Genomic DNA, 27,475 nt, shown 5'->3' with positions numbered 1-27,475 from the left:
GTTTTCTGGCATGGTGAACACCTGAATCATCTTTCTGACGAGCCAGGTTTGCAAGAACAGTACACCATTTGTATATTTTAAATTGAGGTACAGAAGATTTTGTCGGTGGTATTTCCTCAATTTGGTGAGCTCACTTTCAGTTAATTTTTCTGGACTTGCACAAAGCTAATTAGAGCACTTTTGGGGGCCTTTTTTACTATACCCAGCAACTAAGCGGTACCTCAGTCAATAAAGAGATAAGGCAAGGCTAATACCTTGAACGATAAGAGAAAACATATTTAGCACAGAAAATTGGTAGTAACACACGGCTAACACAATTCCAAAGAGCCAAATAGATGGTCACCTGCACTTGCAATATCATGTACCCCAGAAATCGTCATAAAGGATGGGAAAAGGTTTCAATGACTGGACAGCCAGATTGGTGAGACAGTGAAAAACGCAAATAAATGCGTATACAAAAAACCAATGACCTGAATTGCGCAGGTAAAATGTTATTAAAATGCTACCAGAATTTTATTGCATCAAATACACAAAAGTTGCAAGAAAATTGGGACAAAGCAGGAACAAAGACGGAGGGAGATACAGCACCCGTGTTGAAAATAAATTTCAACTGATATACATGCACATTTAAGCTCACGACAATTTTTTCGCCAATATTTACAAAAAGAGTCCATGCACTGATGGCATAAAAGAAGGTTCCTGCGCCTGGAGAATGCAGCACAGTAGAAATCAGCGTCATGAGACCCGAAAACTAGAGCTTACTATGCTTAAAACGTACGAATACTTGCATACCTACAGGCTTGTGACATGTCATGCCTTGAATGGATGATATTCATAAATCTCACACAAATGAAGTTACCATCACTCTTATTGGCTTCCGCAGGGGACTCCTTGAAGTTGAACTAGAAAAATGTACATCAGTGTTAAAACAGAGAAGATAAGACGCTATAGCGTTCTTCCTGAAATGAAGAGCGCAAGTACTTCATGTATCAATTCTATGGACACTTCGCCAATTCGGTGTACATTTATACTTGACAACCTCCCAAACAGAGAGAAGGACGAATTAAGGTAGGAACACACATAAACGCTGACTCAACTAGAAGATTATTCGTGAAGACAGATTTTAAACACATTGGCCAACTTCACAAAGAAAATGCCATGGATGTGCAGCAGAAACAGCCCGGCAGAACAAAAAAGGACCGAAAGACATGTCCTGTAGAACAAACATGTGCGTCAAAAACAAAAAAAAAACACATGAAAACTGAAAAGTTTGTCCTGTAAGTGTTTCTCACGTGAAATACTGCAGCAACTCTTTCCCACCATGGGTCACAGAAATCTTATCAATTTTTCTTCGTGATCAATAAATAATTCCATATGTCCTCTTGTGTTCTCGTCTCTGTGATGAAACAACCGTTCTTTCTGCTCTATATCTCAACACCAGAGGAGTTCCAGAAGCAATATTTATTGACCACAAACGAAACAAATGATGAGTGTCACTCATCGGACAGATATTTCGCTTTTTCGAAAGATTTGTCCGATAGTTCTCGTTCTTCACGCACGTTTATACTACATGACATGGCTTTTTCATATTTTTTTCTTATCGCTCGTGGCTGTTTCTGCCACGCATGCACCGCTCTTTACTTTTGTCAAGTTGACCAGAGCCTTTAATACCACTGTCTTCAAAAATAAACTTAGCTGAACTTGCGCTCCTGTGTGCTCCTACCTATTTCGTCGTCCGCCTCTGTTCGCGTTGCGGTTTCCAGTACGCACGTATCACTAGGTTAGGCTGGTAAACATTATCGCAAGCAAATGGAAATACCTCCCTCAAAAGGTAGCCCGTCCTTCACTACTAAAAGCCAGAGCAAATCGAAAGTAAGCCTTCACAGCGTCCATGCGGCAGCTAGTACACCACAGAGCAGCACAAAAAAATAGTTAAAAATCCCACTTGGTGGAGAGTGGCAACATAGATGCGAGTTTGCAAGTGAATCAGCCATATATGAACGCGTGTCTCTTGCAAGACGCCAAGCTGCTCTTGACGTAGAACACTTTAGCATCTGGGCATTTGCTACATGCGTAACTTGTGATAAAGGGAATGCGGACAGAAAATGAGATTGCGTGGATTCAGAATCTGCCACACACTGCACATAACTACGCACAAAATAGAAGTACACACTATACTGGCAAGTAAAAATTTGCGACTCTACGAGTGCTGTCTAGAAAAGGAAGAAATGGGTCACTACGGTAAATGTTAGCTAAGACACGGACAGCGATGTTTCACAGCGGGGAGAAATATTCCCGGCTCTCTCGCAGAACCAAAGACCACGCGGCAGTGTATAGCCAACACCAAGCAGATATCGAATCTTTGGGTAGAAGTCCAGCAGCAGGAATGACCTAAAGATACGCCGAGAGCGATGCGAGCGTGAGCGTGCCTGTACGAGGGAGAACATGCGCCGCTTCTTTGAAGTTAGCCGCTCCGGCGTGCTCCGATCATCCCACGCGATTTGTGTGCAGAACGTCGCGTACACGCCCTTGCGCGTTTTGTGCGGTAGCGTCTGCGCAGTGAGCTAGCTTCATGCACGCGTCATTGTTCACCGCGCAAACGGTGCTCGAGGCGACAACGCGCCGAGTAGCGCTCCTTTCGCTTCTGCAAGCAACGCACATTCGGATTGGCCCAGCTCAAAGAGGCAGCAGAGAACGGTGGCATGTTTCGGTTACCGCCAATTAATACTGTACAGTACGCCTTCAACAGAAACGCGCCGCGCTAGTTAAAGATGCTTACTGCGGTAGTTTTGGCAGTGATAGGCGATAAAGCGAGCCCGTCGGCGGCTGTGTTCCATGCCGACGTCGTCACCACACCTCTGTTCATTTGCGCTGTGTATCCGTGAACAGCCACGGCGCGGAACCTGCGACTTATCGGTTGGCTGTTCTCCGCAAATCCCAAAGAGGCGAAATATATTTTGTGGTGCACCGCACCATTAGGCGCAACCTAAATTGAGGCACGCTTAACCGCTACGGCAAAAAAGGTGATCACACTAACCATATGGTATACGATGAGCCACTGCGGATTTAAAAAATCATTATGATGTCTTACGTGCGAAACCAACGCTCTGATTATGAGGCAGGTCGTAGTTGGGGACTCCGTATTAATTTTGACTTTCTGGAAATTTTTACCTTCATACAATGCACAATGCACGAGCGTTTCTGCATTCCGCTCCTTTGAAATGCGGCCGCTGCAGGGATCGTATCCACGACCTCGAGCCCCAAATTGCCACCGCCGCCGCCATAGTTACGAAATGCGTAAGCGTGACGTGCAACACCGCCTGCCGGTGCGAGTGTGGTTGAAGAAAGTGAACGGTGTACTTGACATCTTACGCTTGTCAATGTAAAAATAGCAAAAAAGGCTACGTGCCCAAGAAAACGAGATTACTTACCTATCTGCAGAAGCTCGGCTGCGACTCTTTCGGGGTGCCTTCTCTCCAACAGGCATCATGACCTCTGCCGCGCAACTCATCAAAACAGCCAGGCTCGCACATCAGTCGAAGACTAGCAGCTGAGTCAGTCAACGACTTCAACGGATAAACGTCCCATTTATCGTCGTTAAAGCATTTCACTGAAATGTGCGTCATGATGTCCGAAAAGAAAAAACTTTCATCCAAAAGCACGAAACGTGAACCACCACACAAGACAACTGAGTCCGAAAGCCGTTCACAGCTTCACTATCGTATGGAGTTATAAAAACATTTCAAACACAAAATAACTGCACGGAAAAACAACTAATTAGTAATAATTTTTCATCCACTAACCTTCACAAAGTTTGAAGAACAACCTAATTTGTAGCGTAAACAACACATACTATGACCAAAATATGTGGCTACGAAACTAGTGGTAACGATGTGTGCTGTTGCAATAGTGTGCTCAAAACGAAGCTACAACGGTTGCAACCGCGTGCGCACACGCACACACCCGAACGCTGCCTTGACGTTGGTAGTGCCACCTAGAAATAAAAATTACTACTAATTTTATTATTTTTACGAAAGTAACGCTACTGGAATAGTTTATAGCAACTTTGCAGATGACGAGGTGACAAGTAAGGTGTGATAAGAGTCCGTTACCTGTATTTTTTTTATTTCTCTTTGGTGTTCTTCTATTCAACTGAACATACGGGACCTGTCCTGCAGGCTTGGGAGAGAACGACAGTTCGGCGAGGCTCAAATAAATCGCATGCTTCTTGCAAGGCGAAAGTCGGGAGCAGCCGCAGATACAGCGATTAGCTGTGATACTGTTGCGGCTGTTTCTGAATCAGAAGCTCTTTGAAGTCAATGGTTACAGCGGCTGCGCGCTGCGTTCTCAAAGCGTGTTCGTTGTTTTATCTCTAGTACCACGGCCGTTGGATAAAAATAGCTATATTTACTTTCCGGACAGAGGGTGCGTCGCAGGAAATTCGAAGATCTCTCACGTGTATGTTTATTCTATTCTATTCATATACCCTAAAGGCCCATTCGGGCATTACATAGGGGGGGGGGGGCAGCCAGTTACAATTACAAAACGTGTAGAAAAAGAACATTGGTAAGATACAGTGACAGTGACATAATTATATACAGAAAGAATAACATACGCAAGTAGGCACTCAATACAGAAATAATCACACATTTAGGAAAACTTTCAACTTGTTAACAAAAACATCATGGTTAATGGCAGATACAATGTCCCTCGGTAGTCTATTCCAATGATATATTGCCAAAAGTAATGGTGAATGACGGTACAGATTAGTGCGAGCAAATAGGGGTTGCACTTTAAATGGGTGATCAAAACGCTGAAAAATAGTATGAGCTGCATTGATGTAAGATTCGCGGAACGCGGATCTACTATGATAAAGCGCGTGAAAATGTGATAACAAAGTTATTAGTCGGCGGTTTTGAAGAGAGGGCAATGAAAGTGATTCCTTGATATCCGTAACACTGTAGTTTCGCGAGTATTTTTTTGTGATATATCTTGCTGCTTTATTTTGTAATGCTTCGAGTTGATCGATCAGATAGGTCTGATGCGGATTCCAAATAATGGATGCGTACTCTACCTTTGAACGAACAAGCGTAGTGTATGCTAATAACTTAGTAGCAGTGTTCGCCAAGTATAAGTTGCGTTTAATGAAGCCGAGTGTTTTGGATGCCTTACTGGTTATGGTATTAATGTGCTCGTTCCAAGATAAATCAGAGGATAAATGAACTCCGAGATATTTAAATGTGGTTACTTTGTCAACAGGGATTCCCTGAATCGTGTAATAGCTCAATTCTGGATTATGTGTTCTCGTGAACGTCATGGCCTTAGTTTTAGAAACGTTAATTTCCATTTGCCACTGGCAACACCAAAATGCGAGTTTGTCGAGGTCTACCTGTAATGAGTTCTTGTCTTCCGCGTTACTAATTTGTCTGTAGATGATACAGTCGTCTGCGAATAGCCTTATGGTAGAAGATAAAGTGTTTCCTATGTCGTTAATATAGATGCGAAATAATATTGGGCCCAGGACCGAACCCTGCGGTACACCGGATTTTACATGCGAAAGTGAAGATGAGTACCCATTCACGTAGACTGATTGACTTCGGTTGGTTAAAAAGTTAGCTATCCAATTTGTAATCCTACTGTTTATGTTAAGATTCGTTAGCTTCATTAATAAGCGGATGTGCGGAACTTTGTCAAATGCTTTTGCAAAATCAATAAATATAGCATCTATTTTTAGTCTACCATGAACGGCTTCGTGGAGGTCAGTTACTAATTCGAATAGTTGGGTTTCACAGGAACGACCACGAAGGAAACCATGCTGATTGCTAGCGAAGAAATTGTGATCTGATAGAAATTTCATGACGTTGGATGATATGATGTGCTCTAGTAATTTACAACAGATGCTTGTTAATGATATTGGCCTGTAGTTTGAGACTAAGGAGGGATCACCAGATTTAAAAATGGGGATCACGCGTGCACACCTCCAGGCGTCAGGCACGCATCCTGTATTAACTGACTGTTGAAAAATAGCAACCAAGATACGTGATATAGCTGGTTTTGTAAGTTTTAGCAATTTTGCACAAATGTCATCTAGCAACGTTTGCGCCGCGTGCATCCCATGGTTCCCACAGCGCGTCGGATGCTCGAAGGCAGCATCGTCGCGTGTCGGCGCCCGTCTTATCGCCGGCCGTGCTGCCGCCGTGTCTACTTTTGGGGAACTCCACATGCGCGTAGTCACCGTGTTTGCGAGTGAGCTTCGCATTCATCTGCTCCCCGAAACGTGCTAATTTTGGATCGTACCCATTGCTATGTCGTCTAGTGTATGTTAAAAATACGATGGCATTTGTACGCCGGCGAAGAAATAAGTCGTTATGAATTTGGGCGGTCATGAAGCTAGTCTAACGCTGCAGTTTTTAGAGAGGAAACAGCTACGAAAGTGGGGTGGTCCCGGACATAAGCGCTTGAAAGTGCCAGCTTTAGCGACAGCACGAGGAAGTGGCACGCTGCGCACGCGCCAAGCATTTCAGAAGTTACTGGCTGTCGAACGAGAGGAGCATGCGCGCGTTCGTGGCCTAATGGTTAGAGCACCGGGCTCAACGGCCGACGTTCAATGCCACCCCATCGGTCACACAGTATTTTCTTTTTATGAAAACGAGGCGACAGAAGAACCTACCTGCCGCAAAGCGACAGCAATGAGGTTGGAACGCTTGGCATTCAATTTTTGGAATGTCTTCATATGCGAGTACTAATTATTCATACTGGGCTCAACTGCTACACAACAAAAAACAACTACAAAAATCAACACAAATTACCCAATAAATTGTTTATTGAGAACACTCAACGGTAATATTGTTGTGCAAGTGTTGAGCGAATTCAATTGCTTTTGAAAATTTGTTGAAGTTTGTTGTTTTAACAATTCCCGAACAATATATCAATGGTTAATCAACCGTCATTTTTGTACGGGTTGCTTCGCCGGCAGAACGCGCAAGAGAAGGCCAAGGCGCTCAAACGCCAGGAACTATAGTAGCTCGAAAATTCTGTCTTCTGAACGGCACCCACGCATTTGTCTTGAGTGCGAGTAGTAGAAATTCTGCGGGCCTCCAGCATGGTCTGGTTGAGAGCCTGTGTTGTGGCCACCTGTGTATTCGTGGCGTAATATGTCGTCGGTTGTAGCCAAGTTCGCGAAACGTGCCGTAGCCCGTGCATTCGTGCTATTAAATTCCGGGAATTAAGGCCTGGGAAGAGGGAAATGCTTGGAATTAGAACATTTTGCGTTGAATGTTGTTTTCGATCAATCAGGTATTTTATGCGCCGTGTGTGTAAATACGAACTGCTTTTGTTTATATTACCGCCCATTCACCACTTTCGCACGCTTCGACTCTACACGCATTATTCTTACTAGTTAATACGAAAATAACACTTGTAATTTTTTTCAGCTCACGTCGTCTGGTGGAGCTTCCTACGGAAACTACTGCTGCTTACCTGGTGCCACAACGTTGGATGAATGCGCGAAAAGCGTGGAACGAGCATTTATAGAAAATAAACATTTCCTCATTTTACAAGACGTCTTGCGTCTTTATGAAATTGCACGTGGCACATATTCTATGGAGGCTTCTGAAGATCGTTCGATATCAATTTTACTTATTAATAAAACGACTTCGCGGGACGACAGTGAGCGGTTCACCTGTAGAAGCAAAAAACGAAAAAAAAAACACTGAGCCGGTGTGACGCGTACCAACAAGTATTAGAAACGCACGCGCTCAAGACCGAAACCGGACGTGTGGTTCAGGTATTAACGCCGACGCCTTGGTGCGCTGCAGTCATTTCGGCCGCTGGGCTCTATGGGAGTGTCTGCTCACGTTGCATTCCTTTCTCTACGGTCTGCCCGTGGTCCTGACATACTTGCTCAGCGCCGATCACTATGCACGTCCCAGCTCACGCGCACACCGAAGGCATTCCGCGCGACGACAGCAAAAGCCAAGCGCAGGTGAGCCGTTGAGCTCTGGGGACGCACCGAATGATGCCACGGTATGAACTTGCATCCTAAATATCGAGGGCGCGCCGATTCGCCGATGCCTCTGTTCGCGCTGTGCAGGTGCGTGCGCATCCACTGTGCGCAGGCACATGCGCCAAAAGAACACGGGATGCGTCAGCTCCGCAAACGTGTATTTGTAGATATACGGTATTAGCGCTTTTAGACACGTATATCCTATACCATGATAAATCAATTGACGCACTTATCAAGCTCGATTCAAATAGGTCCGAACGCTTCGGGCGAAGAGCGGTTCCGAACAAATTTTCACCGGCATCAGCCAGGCCAGTTATTGCAGCAGCGATTGAACCGTCACTATGAGAGGAGGGAACACACGTTGGTAAATAAACGAAGCGTACTTTGATTAAAGCAAGATACAGGCTTATTCATTCAACGAGAACAAACTTCCTATTCAATTTCATATATGTGTGGTGACGAAACAAAGATAACTATATTTATTTATGCTTATCAATAACCCTTTTTCACTACCCACTCTTTAGCGTCCACTATCACTAGTAATGCAAAAAGGACAAGAGGTTTATTGAATGGAAAAGGCAGAGAGGTTGGCAGGAAAGTGGAGTATCAGGCCTACTACTCTGCGCTAGTGAAATGTAACTCTTGAAGTGCATAGAAAGGCAGGTCGTAAAAGTCGCAGGTTGCAATACGCCCCCCCCCCCCTCATAGGTTGTGTTGTTTCGCTTGCCAATGTCTAGTCAAAACTAGCGAGTTAGGAGGCCAGATAATTGTTTGCTTTAGTGCTGCTCTTGCGGCTACGCTGGCCGACCATGGGACCAGCACTCTACAACAAATACTTTCCTCCTCCGCCAAAAAAAAAGCATGTCCTGTGCAGGGGTGCTATCTCGGCAGCTCTACGACTGCCCTTCTGCTGGTTTGCTTTCCGCATTGAAAGCTCGTAACACCCATCAAGTCCAATGGGGGTCATTCCACCAAGGACAGACCACCAAAACAAATTTTCCGCCTTTGTAATTGAACAGAAGTGAGGTCCTTTTATTTTCAAACATGCAATCGCAATATTTTTCCGTCCGCTGGAAGTGTTCCCTCGACACACCGATGGCGATAAGTCCAATGAACTGCGTCGAACAGCCATGTTGAACCTATGGCTTTTTATGGAAGCTTCGCCACTAGACACATTTAGATTGCATTTGTAGCGTTGGCTGAACTTGAACTGAACTCTGTGTTTCGGTATGTAATAAAGTGAGCAGGTGCAATAATTTGCAACAGTGAAGGAACACTACAAAGTACGGCGATAGTTTTAGTATCAGCATGACAGGACTTAAGACGCCGTGCGAAATGTCCGTTGCAGCATGTTTATGTCTTCTTTTCTTTTTTCATTGTCATTTATTTCCGTATTTGAGGTATTATTATTATTATTATTATTATTATTATTATTATTATTATTATTATTATTATTATTATTATTATTATTATTATTATTTGTAGGACATAGCGAAACGGAGTACCCGTATTTTTTAATGACGCATAAAAGAAAACATTGAGCGTTAATGTTTACATTTTTTGGGTCTTTTAATACTCTACTAACGCAGAATCGCTGCAAATAGGGGCTACACCTACGGAGGTGTCCAAATTGAAACGCGCAAAGCGTGCCAAGGCGCTCGCTTGCCCGCAACAAATTCAGCCAGTTTTTGAGGGCACGCGTTCGCCCAACAAACAGCCAGTTTCGTCATTCAGTTTTGCTGCATTCTTCACTGTGACCACATGTGACCATTGGGGATGAGTCTGGCGAGTGAAACATTACAATGCGAGAGAAGAAATACCAAATAACGTCTTCTGTTTTAGGCAGGCCCTCGGGTTCCTGTCCTGGTTGTAATGCAGTGTATCATTCTATCATCCTTGTCATGTTCTGCAATTACTTCGAACTCAATATACTGATTTTCCTTGACCATGTTTGTTATTACCCCACATGCTTAAGCGATAGCTGGAAGACCTGGATTTGTCGCACTGGATTCTGACCATAAGTAAATCTAAAAAAAAGGATTGGCTACTAAAGAAAGCACAGCAACGAGATAACAAGTTCAGTAGGCGCACTCAACAGTGTCGATTGTAAATGTAATTCGGCGACGTAAAATAAATTTTGAAGATTTAAGTTCCAAACTCAAGGTCTTGGTATGAGGCGCAGGGTAATGGAAAACTGCAGATTTATTTTCAGCAGCTCGTGTTATTTAACGTGTACGGAATGCGCGGTATACGCGCGTTTTCGCATTCTGCCCCCGTTGGAATGCGACTGCCGCGGTTGTGATTGGACCCGTCACCTCGAGCTCAGCAGCGCAGCACCAAAGCCACTGGGCTACTGCAGTGCGTGGCATTCCGCGACCAGAAACAAACATTAGCGTACGCAGCATTGCTTTGGAACCCCCTAGAAATATAAAAACAAAAATGCAGCAGTTTCACCCCAATGCTGCATGAACCACTGCACGAACAATTGCACGAACCAAGGTTCGTAGTTTCAACGGCTGAATAAATTGCAGTAAACATTCGCTTACTCCTTCAATTAGCAAACACTGGGTCACGCGCGCACGTGCGAACATGGACAGATCTCACTTAATGACCGTGAACACTCACTGTCACAGCGCTCGCGTGATGACGGGCGCTCACAGAGCGGACCGAACGCTTCTGCTGCCTCTTCCTTCAAAGCGTCTCCGAAACTTGAAATTGCGCTATCTGAGCGCCGCCTAGCTTTGCATCCATCGGAAATTATCTCCAAGACAGAGCGACGGTGGCGCAAGACCGGGCTAGAGCAACGGCCAGAGGAGAAGCGCGCTAAACTAGCGCCTCCCTTCCCTGGCTAGCGCGCGTTTTATCATGTGACCTCCTATAGATACTTGACTTGGGGCGCCCATCCAGCCCAGCTCACCCTCGAACATTTCCTATAACGCACACAGCCAACGGCGTGGGATAGGATATTATTGCACTTGACTTTATACGTAAGCTCACGCTAACACCGACATATATATTTCGATGGTTGTGTCCACATAACTGCTATCGCAAAATTCGCAATAAACAGAAAATTTACTAAGGACCAACAACGCTGCTTCTTGACGTCGTGATACAGCGGTGAATGATATTTCTAGAAAATGTGTTCGTAAATCTCCGCCAAATGACTACACTCGCATTCGGTGACAGTGGAACACAGTCGCAAGAAATTGTGGAGGAAATACCGGAGTTCTGGCAGCTTCAGGTGCACTAGATTATTCATTAACATCGGCGACTTTATAGTTCTACCTTACATCAGAACAAACTGCACTCGACAGAGATCAAGGGCAACCGCACCGTTAGAGCTAAGCAAATTAAGCACAATTACGCCGCGTCTTCACACTTCGAGCACGCTCCGACAGCCCACCAATAGATATGTCAAGCGTAACCACACTCGGACGAGCAAATTTTGCTTCTGCGAAGTGAACGAAACGGGTAGTTCAAGACGCGTGTTATATTCATGGCTGTTTCATTCGCGAACATACTTACGTGACGCAAAATTATCAGTGAGCAAAACAGTTTTTATTTCAACGCGAGGAAAGAAAACCGAAACTAGGGCAACTGTTTTGCCAATTGGTTTCGCGCACTTGTGCAGGTACAAAATGATCCAAAGCCGAAGCCGTCAATAGCATGGCGCCATTTTGCAGCTGCGCTGCATCACGCGCGAGTAGGTTCTCGTTGAGCGGTTCTGAAAGCGCTGCGTTAGGGGCGACTGCAACCAGGTCATTACGGTGGGAACTTCTCTCCGTGTTGTGTGATTGCGACGAGGACGACCGCCGCCAGCAGCAGCGTGTCACCGATCTCGTCTTTGCCGACATCGAGCAAGTGAACCTCACCTGACCGTCACAAGCACCCGAAGTGTTGCCGTTTGCACTGCGTCTTTCATTGTGATATGAGAGATCACTTCGCACAGAGATGACCAGGTGCATACGAAAGACTACCAGCTGGGAGTGACCTGTGCTATGTTTCTCTCAACGTCTCAGGTAAGCATATCACCTTTTGTTCCGAGTTTACAAACGGCGCGTACTCGGCCCTTCGGGTATGGCTACATTTTGCGCAACGTTTCGCTTGGCAGTTCACAGACGTTTCTTAGCCATGCTTGCGCGTATGTATGCGATAATACTGCTGGCAGACGGAAGCCTCAGGAGAGCATCTGAAGGTACAATGAAGCTGTACTGCCAGGAGAAACACCGTTCTTAACGACTTTTAGTGATGAGTGGCATATCGCATTGAAAAATCCGTAGAATAACAAGTACTGCTTAACTTGAGGTCTAGATACCATACTAGCATCAGTGTAACTTCCGCTGGCGAAGACAGGTCGTCTAAAACATTGAAGACAGCTTGTGTATTCTGACTATTTACTAGCGCTTTAGGTATATTACCGCGAATAATAAAAGCGCTACAATGCTGTATGAAGTGTCAGGCGATGTGGTAGCCCAGATATTCTCCTAGCAATAAGGCGGCTGCATACACAAGCGAACAGACACAGTGCTTTAAAAGCGCTGAAACCGAACAAATTTAATGTGCATTTGGCTGCAAGTCGGAAACATATTAGCTCACAATCTAAGCCGATATATAATGTATTATTTTTTACGTAATCTTTATTTTTACTATTGTAAATATTTAAAAGCATGAATTTACTGCAACCTTTATATAGCAAATCCTACTAGGCTTACAATACCTGGGTGTGTTATCTGGTGAATTTGTAATATTGCTACTAGATTTTTTTTATTTTGAGCCCTGTGTTTTATGAAAAGAAAGGGTCCTTTTATTTGTAGTTTTATGTTAGTGCGTATATGTGGCAAGCATAAATGAATTGATTGCAAAGTTGTACCGCCCAGTGAGCTGCATGTGAACCCAAGTGTATCCTGTCTCTGCTATTGCAATGTGCATATAACAATGTTAAGTATATACAGCTATAGTTGGCTTAGTCGCTGTAGCATCTTTTGTAAAAGTACAACGCTATGCACTATTTTACTGCTTTCATGCAGAAATACTTTTTTTTTCTTGTACTCAGAAACGCTGACAGCATTGAATTATATGAAGTGTGCTGTATTTTTCTACTAATTTAATAAAGGAAATTTCGTCTGCCATGCATCAGAGATTAGTTTACCTTCTTGTACTAAACAATGCGTTAACTCTTCTGCTACTGCTGTGGACCTGTGTACTTTAGTAATTTTGAAATATATTTTATTTTAGGTATTCAAGAAATGATGATAGCCAGAAGTCGCCACTTTATCCAAACCGTAATTGTTGAGATAAGTCGTAGCAGGCACTTTTGAATACCTCATTAGCATATGGGGCTATTCATTGTAATTTTTGTGTCCACTTTCGTGGCATTGATTCATTTTACTCTTATTGTGCCACCTTTACATCGAGACAAGTTAATTGCCCAAAGGCGAGATATGGTTGGAGGAGACAACACAGACAAGCCTCCTTTGACCTTATCTCAATGTTGCGCAGTTACTCTGTCGTTATCTGCCAACAAGCTCAAGTTCCTCATCAGCTACATTTACTAATTCTCTGTTATTACAATTTTATTGGCACAACATTGAAAGTACAGAGACTTGAAATGATGAGGAGCCGAAGGACAAGGAGCATCGCTGGAGCTAATATTTCGACAAAGAGAAGGAGATAAGTTTTATTGTAAAAACGTTGGCTCAAGTAAAATTTCTTGTTCTATCGCTATTTACGGTTAAAAGAAAGCATTATTGCTCTTGCTGAAGTATTATGCATCATGGAATAAAAATTAGCAGGGCGAAACGTCAGGAATGTCAAAATTCTTGTGTATTCTAATGCTACAGCGAAAGCCAGAAAAACGGGATGTTGAGAACCACATTGTTTTCTTTTTTTCACTACCCAGTTCGGCCAGCTTCATTCCGAGCTTGCACTTTGTTGCATTAACAATCACTAGAATTCGTTAATTGAATTTGCTTGGTGATTTATTTATGTTAAGAGACGTTGAACTTGTATTAATGCAGCTTTAAAAATTCATCCAAATAAATATACAATGACATTTTAAGATGTCAGCCTTGCAGTTGACTAGCAGATCACTTGATGGTATGAGCTCAGGTTTCAACCGAGCTTCCTTGCACAAATCGGTTGCACACTTTTTATTATTTCTTGGATTTTCATAAAGATCAGTACAGGTTCTTTTTGGTCAGGGTTCTAGTTGTGCTGTAGGACGCAACCGTTTACATTTACTTGTATTGGAAGGCATGTTACACAGACAGCTGAATTTTTCTTGTAAATTCTGACATGGTAGGACTAAGAACATTTGTGCAAATTTGTTGCAGGTACACTCTGGCAGCTGCCACCCCTGCTTCCTACCACCACCGTGTCCTGACTGCATCCACTAGGGAGTTGGAAGCCTCTGGCGGCTCCTGCCACTGCATCCTGCCGCCACCGTTTCACGACTACGTCTACTAGGCAGTTGGCATCCTTAGTGATGATGCCGAGCAGGCTGGCCGCCGGCAGAAAGATTCAGGTAAATACATGTAATTCAGCGGCATCTTTGCGAGTGAAGTGGCTTGTAGCCACTCGGCAAGGAAAGAATTAACTTCGCGGCAATTCAGACTTCTTGCTATCGGTGCAGGAATGCTCAAGTCCATGCATTTTGTCTTAGCCGCCAAGAGGCCATGGAGATGAGATGAAGCGCAATGAAAATTTTGGAACTAGCGGGAGACCACTTGCACAATTTTTTTCTTGCTTAACAGAAAAACTACTTTGAAAAAGCTTTACCTATTTCAAGACAACACAATCTACTCTCATACATGGTATTCGGCATAAATTTACTAGCGCTGCCTCAATAGTGAGTTTGCCGATAAGCATACACTAAAACGGACTTTTTTTGCAAGTTCATCCTCATCTCTGTGCACTGCTGCATAATTTATCTTTCTGAAACCAGTTTTTGCACACAGCACAAGTCCTAAACACGTGTATTACATAAATTTGGAGCTTTTGCTTTGAGCCAGTTGTGTGAAAATAAAGTTAATAAGCCATTCTGTCCATTTTTAATGACCTGTAATAAATTGAGCAGTGGCTAATAAGCACTTCAATTTTTGATGTAAGGCCTCTCTTCATTGTCCTGAAAAATTTGGCCCTCTTAATGAGGGAACAATTTTTTGGCTATGCCTTTTATGATTTATTTATTTAGTCATACTGTTAACCCTCACTAGAGGGTCGTTACAAGGAGGGTCAGTAATTGAACTGTACGTAGAACAAACATTGAAGATCATTTGTAGGAGAAAATTTGTAACACATAGAACATTTGTTACATGCAAGGAATAAATAATGAGCTATACAGTTTGAGAGAAATATTTATCAAGACCAATCTCAAAATTGGTCGCAGTATTTTGATGCGCCACATCATTCGATAATTCATTCCACAGTTTAATAGTGTCGGGAAAGAAAGAAAAGCGGAATAAGTCTGTTCGACCTATCATTGGTTACATGAATGTGCTGCGTGTTGTTCATGGGAATCAGTTGTGAAAGAGTGTTAAATAATCATCCTTGTTTATTTTCACCTCTGCGTGTAGTATTTGAAAAAGCAGTTTCAATCTCTGTTCCTGCCTTCTTGATTACAGTGGTTCCAAGTTACGTATTTTTAACATTTCAGTTACCGAGTCACGTCATCGATATTCAGAGCAGATAAAGTGAACTGATATTCTCTGAATTCGTTCTAGTTTACGTTTTAAAACCTTTTGATGGGGGCTCCACACAGCTGCAGCGTATTCCAGGCTTGGACGGATATGTATTGTATGCAATCAGCTTGACTTCTTTCGTCGCCTGGCGCAATTTCCTTGGCAGGAAGCACAACTTCTGACATGCTGATTGACAAATATTTTCAACACGTGGGCGCCAGTTCAAGTTATCTGTTATAGTTATACCCAAACGTTTGAAACTACATACATTTACCAGTACCAGTACCAGTATTACCAGTATATTATGAGCAATATTATATGTGAACGAGATCACTACCTTTCTTTTTGTTGTGTGTGTGTAAGTGGTTTTTTAAATTAATTTTCCTACCGCATTTTTGGCACCGCGAGCTTAAATTTTGAAGGGGCTGGTTGATTTTAAATTGAGCTTCCCTGCATATTACCGGACAATAAATTAGGCAATCATCTGCGAAAAGTTTAATTTTTACAGGTGATTGGACAACCGCTGAGATATCATTAATGTATAGCAGAAAAAGTTGTGGCCCTAGTACAGAACCTTGCGGCACGCGCGAATACACCTCACGATTTCCCGACATAATATCTGCCACTCTAATTGCTTGTTGCAGATCATTTAAATACGCTCCTATCCAATCGAGAACATCAGCACCAAGACCAACATTGCGAAGCTTGAAAAGCAGTTTATGGTTTGAAACTTTGTCAAAAGCTTTTGAAAAATCTATGAATATAACATTGACTTGCACACAGGCATCTATAGCAACACAGAAATTGTGAATGGTTTCAATCAACTGCGTTACAGTTGAAAGGCCACTGCGCAATCCATGCTGAAACGGAGATAAGTCATTTTGTTCCAAAAATTGTCTGTTTTTTGCCACTATAGGCTCAAATATTTTACAACACAGCCACGTGAGAGACACAGGCCTATGATTGATCAACATTGTTTTATTGCCGTCTTTGAAAATTGGGACAATTGCTCTACGCCAATCTTGAGGTAGCGAGTGGCTTGGATAGTTTGGTGCTTTACACGAAATCTCACTTAGTGCTTACGGCAGTAAAAACTATTTTTGCCATAAGTATTTCGGGAAATTAACATTTCACCTATGTAGAAGGGCCTCCAATTTTTCAAAAAGAAATTTCAAGTGGTCGCGTGCCAGGATAGGACAGCCGGCATGGACTAGCCTGCTTACACCAATAGGGAGGGCAGGGTACACTTTACTTTATCTTAAGATACTATTATTGATCTACAAAAGACAAAATGAAGCATTTCATCCTATAAGCAGCTCTTCACATTCATTTGCATTTTTGCACATTCATATACATTGAGTCTGGTGACTTGTGTCTGTTTTCATTATCTGCTATGTGCATATGATAATCTTCAGGTTTGCCCTATGGGGGAATGTTTTGGTGCTTATAGATATGGATTTGTTTTTTCGGGTTGCCTTGACATTTTACGCTAGCCATGCCACACAGTCGGGCCAGGCCTCTTGCAAACGACGTATAACCAGGCGCAATGCATCAGTGTCGAGTGAGTCCGGAAATCAAGGCAACCTGCTTTGGAACCAGCGTACAACCTTTGGTAACCCCTCTACATAACCTACCTATTGCACAGCTCTACCTCATAACCATCTATCCAAACAGCATCACCAGCTGTGGTCACTTATCGAACCATCGATTAATGTTGGGTGGAGTGATTTGAAGAGACATTCTATTCGTCTCTTCAAATTATTACCAAATACTTCTGTTATTATAATTTATATGTGTCTTTAGTACCTAGTTTTTAATAGTTTCTTTCTCAGTATTCTATTATAATGTATATTTGGCTGTTTTTCATAGTTTCTTCTGCTTGTGTATGTAATTGATAGGTTCATAATTCTTGTTATACAGAAGGCTAAAATGCAAGCTTATGGCATTTTTTTGTTCCTTTGATAATCTACAACACTGCAAAGTGTTCAAGAAATGTAACCTAAGGCGGGCTTTGGTGCAAGATGAATGTAAGAGCAATATAGAGTACTTGTTTGAAACAGCCATTATTTTTGAAAAAGTCAGAAATATAGGCGCACAAAAAAGAAAATATTAAACTAGAGAAACATGGGCTCCCCTCATAAGGCTGGCAATAATGTGACTTTGTTTCACTGCAAAGATACTGGTACTCGCACACGAGGTTTGAGACATGAAAGCCATGATACCATTGGCATTTCTCAGTGCCTATTTGCCACACTGACGAATGTCACAGGCATCGTAGGTTTCATGCACACATTGGTTGTGTTACACCTTTTGAGTCTTGCATTTCTCAAACACGAAGGTTTGCAGCAGTGCTTTAAATGGCAAATGTATATCCTAATTTCGAGAATTTATTAGTGCAAGAGTAATGGCACCGATCCCGTAAAAATAATTTCACAGACTATATGTCCATGGATGCACGCTTCTTCTGATGACATAGCAGTCACATGTGGTCGTGGGATTAATATCTTCATTTCAGATTTAAATATTGGCCTCCAGGTCTGGGTTAGTTTCCTACACTGAGTATTCTAGGTCAGAGTCCATTTACTAGAGGAAAGTGAATTAAACTAGGAATTATCAGCATCAAAAGATCTTGTTCAGGACACTAATGTGGCAATCAGCAAGGTTCTTTGTGCATTCATTTCCAAATTCATGAGGATATATTTTATGACTGGTTTCATTATTACAAGAACAAATATATGTTTATTATTACACTATAGTATGCTGCCCCCATTTCTATACAACCTCTTTACAGGCTAAAAATTCTGTTTTAATAGCCTGGTTTTGGTTTTGCGCACTCAATGTTAAGGGATGCAAACGGTGACATACAACAGAGAGCAAGATTGACCAAGAAATGCAAGCAGGACGTGGGGATTTTTAGGCTGATGCGTGCCTGTGCTATTTATAAAACTCCCTATGGTATGCCTCAAGGCATATTCTAAAACATTGCTACAATACACTGACACCCACTTACTAAGGGGAAATGCTCCTCGAAACATCATCATCATCATCATCATCATCATCATCATCATCAGCCTAGTTACGCCCACTGCAGGGCAAAGGCCTCTCCCATACTTCTCCAACTCCAACTACCCCGGTCATGTACTAATTGTGGCCATGTTGTCCGTGCAAACTTTGTTTAATTATTTGTAGTACAGATATGAATACAGTGCCAATTATAGAGGGTTATATGCAGATTTGAATTGTCGTTGATTTTTGTGTAGCTGCTGTTTTTAGTTATGTCCTACACAGTGGCAAAATATTTTGCGGCCACTTTCTTTTGCATAAAATTTTCACAAATAGCTTCATGCTGTATCTCATTTAGTTAGTTGTATACCACAAAGTGGCGATACCTATCCAGACAGCTTGTACATTTACTAAACCTATGCAAAAAATTATTAGGCTACCTAAATAATGTTACAGATCGCAATTTCAATTATATATCGGCATTTTGCACATCTTCAAGAGTATGTATGCCAATTTTTTTAGTATAGGACAATTATAAGCGCACAAGGTTATTCTCATGCTGTTGTGAGAAAAAATTATTGAAGTATACTCAACAATTAGCATGAGAATAGCATGAGAAGTATGCAAGATTAGTAGGCAGGCCTACCTGACTGCCTACTAATCTTGCATACTTCTACTAACTTGACATGCTGCTTAAATAGATATCCGCACTTTGTAGTCTACAAAGAGCTAATTAGCTACAGCACACTGCTTTTTGTGAAAACTTAATACACAATAAAGTGCCCGCAAAGATCACTGTATTTACCCGTAGTGTAGCACATAACTCAAGAAGAAGCTAAACAAAAACTAATGACATATATGAAATCTGCATGAAGAACTCTACGATTTGCTCTCATTTCAAATCTCTAGTACAAATAATAAAAATATTTCGAGTAATATTCAATCAGCAAAACGTGCCCTTGCTATAGTGACCTACAAAATAGGGACGCAAATTTGAAGGCAAGTCCTCTTGTCGAAGCGACTCTGGGTAGTCTTCCGAGGGGCTGCTATTAAACACTGAATGTTCCTGCATTTTCCAGAAGTGCAGTACTAAAATGTTTGTGAATGTGCAATTGGTATTGGGACACTAACAGAAAAAGAAACAGTTTTATGAAATTAGGAATCGAATGTAACTTTGTTCGCCATTTTTTATTTGAATATACTGCAGGCCCTTCACGGCCCTTGCAGGAGTGGTACAGAAATGCAATGAAAAAAAATCATGATGACAAGTAGATACACTGAATGGGGTTACTAAAAGAGTCGATGTTATTGCAACACACACTATCGTTAGTTAACTTGTTCCACTGGGAAATGGCCGACGGAAAAAGGGAATGCTTGGGAACATTAACACGACTTGGGGGAAGATAGATTGTTTTGGAATGATTGGGTCTGGTTGAGCGTTTTGGAGGATCTTACAGGTAATGAGAACGTGCTATCTGAAAATGACCGTGGCACAATTGATAGATGAATTTTAGTCGCACAATTGCTCTTCTCTGCGAGAGGGATTTTGGGTTTGCCCTTGCTAGCAGACCTGAGATACTGCACTGCCTTTTGTAGTCCGAATATACAAACCTAATTGCTAATTTTTGTATGCGTTTATTTTATTTATAAGGCATTTGTGATGAAGGCTCCAGATTAGATCAGCGTATTCTAGGCATGTGTATTCTAGGATTAGTGTTTTGTACGCATTTCGTTTGAGGTGTGGTGCGGCTGCGCGCAGTTTCCTTTTTAGAAAGGATAGTTTGCCTATGGATTTTTACACATGGTCGAAATATGAGGCTCCCAGTTAAGATTAGGCGTGAGTTTAATGCCTAGGTATTTTACGTGGTCGCTTTGGTTGATTGTTGGCCTTCCGATCGCATATGTAAAGTTAAGCGGGAGTTTCTTATTTGTGAAAGACATGTAGTGTGTTTTGATGTGTTCAGTTTAATGCCCCAAGTGTTGCACCAAGAGTAAACTGTTTGCAGTGAATTACGAAGTTCTATCTGGTCTTCTTGGTTGTTTACGACTGTGTACACGACACAGTCATCAGCAAACAGACGCATCTGAATTGAGTTTTTAATGGAAAACTGTATGTCGCTAACGTACACCAAGAACAAAAGTGGTGCCAGAACTGATCCTTGAGGTACTCCGGAGTAGACATCGAGTGGTTAGAAAAATGGTGATCCAGGATATTATTTTTTTATCGAAAGCCGATAATTTTCTGAGTAAATCCTCGTGCGGAACTACGTCCTCGTGCGCATCTGATTGACCATCATTAATAAGTACGTTAGCTATGTCATGAGTCAACTCTGCTAATTGTGTTATAGTTGACAGGCTTGATCTGAAACCATGTTGCTGTTTATATAGAAGTTCGTTTGTTTCTAGGTGAGTTACCCGCCGTGGTTGCTCAGTGGCTATGGTGTTGGGCTGCTGAGCACGAGGTCGCGGGATCGAATCCCGGCCACGGCGGCCGCATTTCGATGGGGGCGAAATGCGAAAACACCCGTGTACTTAGATTTAGGTGCACGTTAAAGAACCCCAGGTGGTCAAAATTTCCGGAGTCCTCCACTACGGCATGCCTCATAATCAGAAAGTGGTTTTGGCACGTAAAACCCCAAATATTATTATTATTCTACGTGAGTTATTATGGCCTTAAATATTACGTGTTCCATTATTTTGCAGCATCCGCTTGTTAATGACACGGGGTAGTAGTTATTTAAATCTAATTTCGAGCCCGATTTATGTATTTTAATTCTTGCAGCCTTGCACCAATCGTCTGGTAACACTGATGTTTGAAGAGAGAGTTATTATTTTAAATAGATGCTTTGATGTCCCTGCTTGCGTATCGACTTAAGAATGAGTTAGATATCTGATCGGGGCCGGTAAATTTTTCAAGATCGAGCTTATGCAATAGAGACAGTATGCCCTCTTCACTTACAGTTAATTCTTCCATTGGTATTTTCACACCGCAAGGTGTTAACGCTGCATTTGTAGCATGTTTCATAAAAACTGTATGAAAGAAGTTATTCATCTTTTTAGCAATGTGTTCAAGGCCCAGAATAACATGATCCGAGATATTGATTTCCGTTATTTTTTCTCCTTCATCTGACAAATATCGCCATAATTTGTGAGGGTCATGCGCCATAAACGAAAGTAATGTAGTGTAAAAGAAACGGGCTTTTGCTTCCGATATTTTTGTTTGAATGTACCGATAAGATCGTCTAACGTGCGCTTTGTTGACTCCATACCTTTGTTTTGTGTTTTGTACTGAGTATTTCAGCGGTGACTGCCGCTAATTATTGAACATAACTGCTTCATTGCAATGCGACAATTTTCGCTAACAGAAGTTCATAGCAGTGGCAGACATTAGAATTACAGTACTCAATAGCGTCTACTTTGTAAGAACTCGGACTAGCACCAGTTCTGAGATACACACTCCTAAAAAGCAATGATCAAATAGGTTTGTCCTCCACACAGAATTGTCCCACAAGGCTTACAAAAGGCTTTGTGGCATAGTAATATCTGAAACTGCAAAGCATGTTCCATCAAGTATGGCGGCAAATATTTCAGAGCTGTCAGTCTAAGGACTCCTACAAAATAACGATACATTCAGCACTGACTAGCTTCAATAATGGGATGTCAGCCGCTGTCAGTCTGAGGACTCCTACAAACTAACAATACATTCAGCACTGACTAGCTTCAATAATGGGTTGTCAGCCATCGTGCTGAAATTAATAAAACTTCAAATATTGTGACCATGTTTAAGAAGACATTTGCAGTTTACATGTAGTTCTAATCTCTGTAACTTTTGTAAATATTTTCCATTTATTTTTGAGGCTACTATTTTTAGTAATAGAGGTATTCATTGCAAAAAGAGCTAGTACGTGGCATTTAATGATAGAGGTACTGGTGATTGTAGATTTTCTGTCTACAGCATTTGTTCTGTTACACAGCTGTTTCTTGAAATCTGAAATGACGTACCCGCCTACATAGGCAAAATTGTTCTCCACTTCCGGCGGCGTTTTCTCTACTTCGTTTTTAAATAAACAGGTGTTGATCCATAAATAATGTCATAAACAACGGTTTAATTTGTTAATTTTCGCTTTTCTTTCCTGTTTAGCTCTTGCCTTTGCTCTCTCCCTTAGTAGATCACCTAATTTCGCAACTCCTTGCAACTCCTGTTTCCAGTTGCCAAGTTTGCGCGGAACGTTGTACAATTAGATGAAAACCAGACGACGTAACCGGTGACAGTCATATTCCTTATGCGTTTAAGGGTTATTGCAGGGTTTCATCATGGACGGTGTTTCACATTATTTTATTTAGCACCTTATCTAACTCATATCGCGGATAAGCGGTTCCGGGGACCTGCGAGCGTCGCGGCGAGCCGTAACTCGAGGAAATAAAGAAGCAAAAGGAAAAGTTGAACGCAATTGGCGTTTTCTCCGGCCGAAACTCATTCCACGAGCATACAGACCAGCTGACTACGAACTGAATCCCTTTCCGGGTCCCTGGAACAGTCTAAACAAAGAAGGTAGAACTAACGAAGCAACAGCGATGCGCGTGACCGTTGAATAGATGGTGACACCTAATGCATCTCGACTTAATCGCGCGGGCACTGAATCTATGATAAACCTCGCCTTCACACCATAAGAGGCGTAAGAGTGTAACTTCCAGTATACCTTACTGTACAGTACTCGGGTCTCTTTTGTTGCTCATTTATATTAACGACCATTCTTCGTCACAATCATCTAACATTCACTTATTTGCTGGTTGTGTTATCTTTCGGGAAAAACCTAATTCAGAGAATGCTAACCACATTTAGTCTGATCTAATTACTGTAGCAAACTGGTGCAAACATTGGTTAATGGAACTAAACGTTGGCAAATGTAATTTCATGCGGGTGTACCGAGTAGCTAACATCATGCCCGAATATTACCTAAACAATGCTCCCTTGGCGTCAGTTCACTGTTATAAATACCTAGATGCCCACATTTCTGATAATGTATCTTGGAATGCTCATACGGACTACGTAATTTGCAATGCTAACCACATGCTTGGCTGCCTACGCTGTAACTTTCTAACCGGCCCTTCATCCCTAAGATTTCTTCTTTATACTACCTTTATATATCCGAAACTTGAATATACATGCGCTGTTTGGGATCCTATCATTGACAAACACATTAATTCATTCGAACTCGTGCAAAAGAAATCAGTTCATTTCATCTTATGTATTTGCAACAGAACTCCAAGTGTGTCTGCCATGGAAACCAGCCTTGCACTCCCCCCCCCCTTTCTTCTCGTCGTAAAATCGCACGTTTAGTCCTTTTTGATAAATTATACCATCACTCAACACTCCGGAATGATTTCATTTTTCAGCCACAATACGTATCGCCTCGAATCTGCCACCGTTAAAATGTTGGTCTTGCACCATGTCACACTAAAACTTTTTTGAAGTCATCTTTTCCTGCGGTCATCTACGGAATGAAACCATCTTTCTGGTCAAGTCGTATCCATTTACGATAACAAAAAATTTCTAGCAGTTCTAGCTAACATTGTGCAATTGAAGAATTTTTTGTTGTTGGTTACTGTAAGGTTGTAAGTAAAGTACTATTGTATTTATCGCTTTACTATCGTAGAGTGCTACCAATTTATCGTGACGTTCTTAACCATACCTAAACTGTATAACCAGAAGCCTTTTTACTTAAACGTTCTAACTACTTATATTCATTTCTTTTCTCATTTGCTGTAACCCAAGTCTCCTCGTCAATGCCCTTGGCCCTGAGGGTAATAACAAATAAATAAAAAATAAATATATAAATAAAAAGATGTCGATAACTACCGCCATTCAAAAGCAGTGATACAGGCACGAAATGTTGACCGCTGAATAGATGTCAAGTCACAACATTGACTTGGCGGCACTTTAAGAATGTGTGAGGAGTGGTGGCGTTGGTGGGCGGGGGCGCTATGCCTCTTGATGACGGGTGGGGGCAGCCCCCCTGCCCCCCTCCCTCGGTACCTGCCTGTTTCGCGGTAGAGGTTGCTGGGTGAATAAAAGTTACTTATTGTTCTACGCGCTACAAAACTTCTAAACTGGGCTGACTCTCGTGCGTACTGTTTTACAGCAAAGCAGTTAGCCTCTACGTGATCGAGATTTTTTGTGTCCGCCCGCAAAAAAAAATAAAAAAAATTTCCAATTCACGCCAGCAGTGGCAACCCGAACCATTGTCGTCCAAGAACGCGTGCACGTCTCCGGTCGTGATGTACGAGTGCAGCGTCACCGTGCGTACACTTGCATTCATTTTGTTTGTAGCCAAGAGCGCGGCTAGCCTCTGGAAGTCGTTTACTCGTACACAGACGGGACACGCAAAATGCGCTGTCAAACAATGGCGGCGACGAGAATGCTCGCCGGCAACTGCATGTGTGCCGGCTAACCAGGTCTGCTATTTCCTAAAGGGGCAGCGTATAGCTTTAGCACGTTACGCGATAGTATGGAAGTACAACCTCGTATTTTTTGAAAACCGAAGCTCAACGGCAAATATCTAAATTTGTAAAGTTGCTACAGATAAGGATCTTCCCTGAACACAAAAATCGGCACCATTTTTCTAGTGGGTAATATCGTTAGATCCCCGCCCCTCTAAAAAATGTTGGGGAGATCTTATATGCCACAAGGAGAAAATACAAGAAATGAAAAAGACAACGGACGTGAGGACCAGGGCCGCCCACTGAGTTTGTGGATGAGAGTCAGCGCGAGTGGTAGGACTTCATCCTTGTAACGTCAACAATCTCATAGGAACGTGGTCGATGGGAGTGGTGCAAAGTTTTGCATAGAATAACTTCGTAGTTGACAGGACGTAGACGATGCAAAACTATATGAGGTCCAAAGTATCGGCGCAATGATTTTTATGAGTGGTCTCTTTCGCGTATAGGGGTCCAAACCCACATGAGACCTTCTGGGTTGTATGCGACGTCTCGATGGCGTATGTTGTATCGACGAGCACCTTGACCTTGTCGCGATAGAATTGGTTGTCGTGCAAGGTGCCGCGCTTCTTCGGTGCGCTGAACAAAGGTGTCTGTATCTGGTGTGGTAGGTTGAGACGAAGTTGGTAGGAGCATCACGTCGAGCATAGAAGTGACGTGGCCTCCGTACACCAGACTAAAAGGAGGAAACCCGGTGGTTTCTTGAAGTGTTAACGCGAATGTCACATACTGGAGCAGTTCGTCCAAATTTTTACGATCCGTGGCCACATCCATAGAAAGCATATCCGCAATCGTTTTGTTGAGACGCTCAGTTAACCCGTCAGTCTGTGGGTGATACGCAGCTGCCGTACGGTGCATTGTTCCACTAAACTGCAGATTATCTCGCACCAACTGGGTGGCGAAGGCCGTACCATGGTCTGTGGTGACGACAGCGGGAGCGCCATGTCGAAGGACGATATTTTTCACAAAAAAGTAGGCTACATTTGAAGCGGTAGCCCGCTGAGCGGCTGGCGTTTCGCAGTATCGTGTGAGGTAATCGGTGGCTACAACTATCCAGTGGCTATCAGCCGAAAGCTTAGGAAACGGCCCAAGTAAATCCATGCCGACTTGTTCAAAAGGTGAGCAAGGAGGTCGTACAGCCTGAAGCAGACCGGTTGGTTTCAGTGGTGGAACTTTGCGACGCCGGCAATCTCGACAACTTCTGGCGTACTGCTTGACAGTTATTGTGAGTTTTCGTCAGTAGTACTTCTGCTTCATCCTTGCCAAAGTACGCGTGAAACCAAGATGCCCGGACGTTGGTTCGTCGTGGCATGCACGTAGAATGTCGTCCCGGAGAGGAGCGGCAACAACGAGCAGGAAAACAGTTGCCGTAGGGTGAAAGCGCCGCTTTTATAGGATGTCGCTACGTAGGCGGAAAGAGGACAACTGACGCGCGACCCGCCGCGGGAGTTGCGGGCGGCTTCCTTCAAGGTATTCAATCAAGGGCTGGAGCTTGGAATCTTGGCGTTGCGGTTGAGCTAGATTTAAAGACGGAAGAGTACAAACAAAACTAGAGTCGTCTTCAGTATCTAGTGGTGCGGGATCGGCGGGCTTACAGATGATTGTCACATCAAATTCCTGCAACCGAAGGATCCATGAGATTCGCCAGCCAGAAGGATCTATGAGATTCGCCAGCCAGAAGAGAGAGTGGTGGTCGCTGACGACGCGGAAAGGGCGTCCGTACAAGTATGGCCGCAACTTCTGGATTGCCCATACGACGGCGAGACATTTCTTTTCAGTTGCTGCGTAGTTTTTTTTTCAGCATCAGACAACGTTCGGCTGGCATACGCAATAACGCGTTCACCACCAGCTTGAATCTGTGTGAGTGTCGCTCCGAGACCACCATTACTAGCATCAGTATGAACTTTTGTGTCGGCATCGGGGTCAATATGGCCAAGAATCGGTGCTGTCTGTAGACGTCGCCGAAGGTCATGGAAGGCATCGGATTATGCAGGGCCTGAAACAAATGTGACGCCTTTCTTGGTGAGTCGTTGGAAAGGTGCGGCAATCTCACAAAAATTGGGCACAAAACGACGGTAATACGCACAAAGCCCTAAAGATTGGCGGACATCGTGCTTTAGTTGTCTTCGGTATCGGGAACAGAGCAAGTTCCATGGCTTTGTCAGGTTCAGGGCGCACAGCGGTGCGGCTGATAATATAACCCAGAAATTGAAGCTCCTCGTAGCCAGTGACATTTTTCGGGCTTCAAACAGAGGCCGGCGGTGCGGACGGCTTGAAGAACGGCCTCCAG

Source organism: Dermacentor albipictus, chromosome 1 (genome assembly GCF_038994185.2).
Source record: "Dermacentor albipictus isolate Rhodes 1998 colony chromosome 1, USDA_Dalb.pri_finalv2, whole genome shotgun sequence".
NCBI classification, from domain to species: Eukaryota; Metazoa; Arthropoda; class Arachnida; order Ixodida; family Ixodidae; genus Dermacentor; species Dermacentor albipictus.
This window is presented reverse-complemented; position numbering follows the sequence as displayed.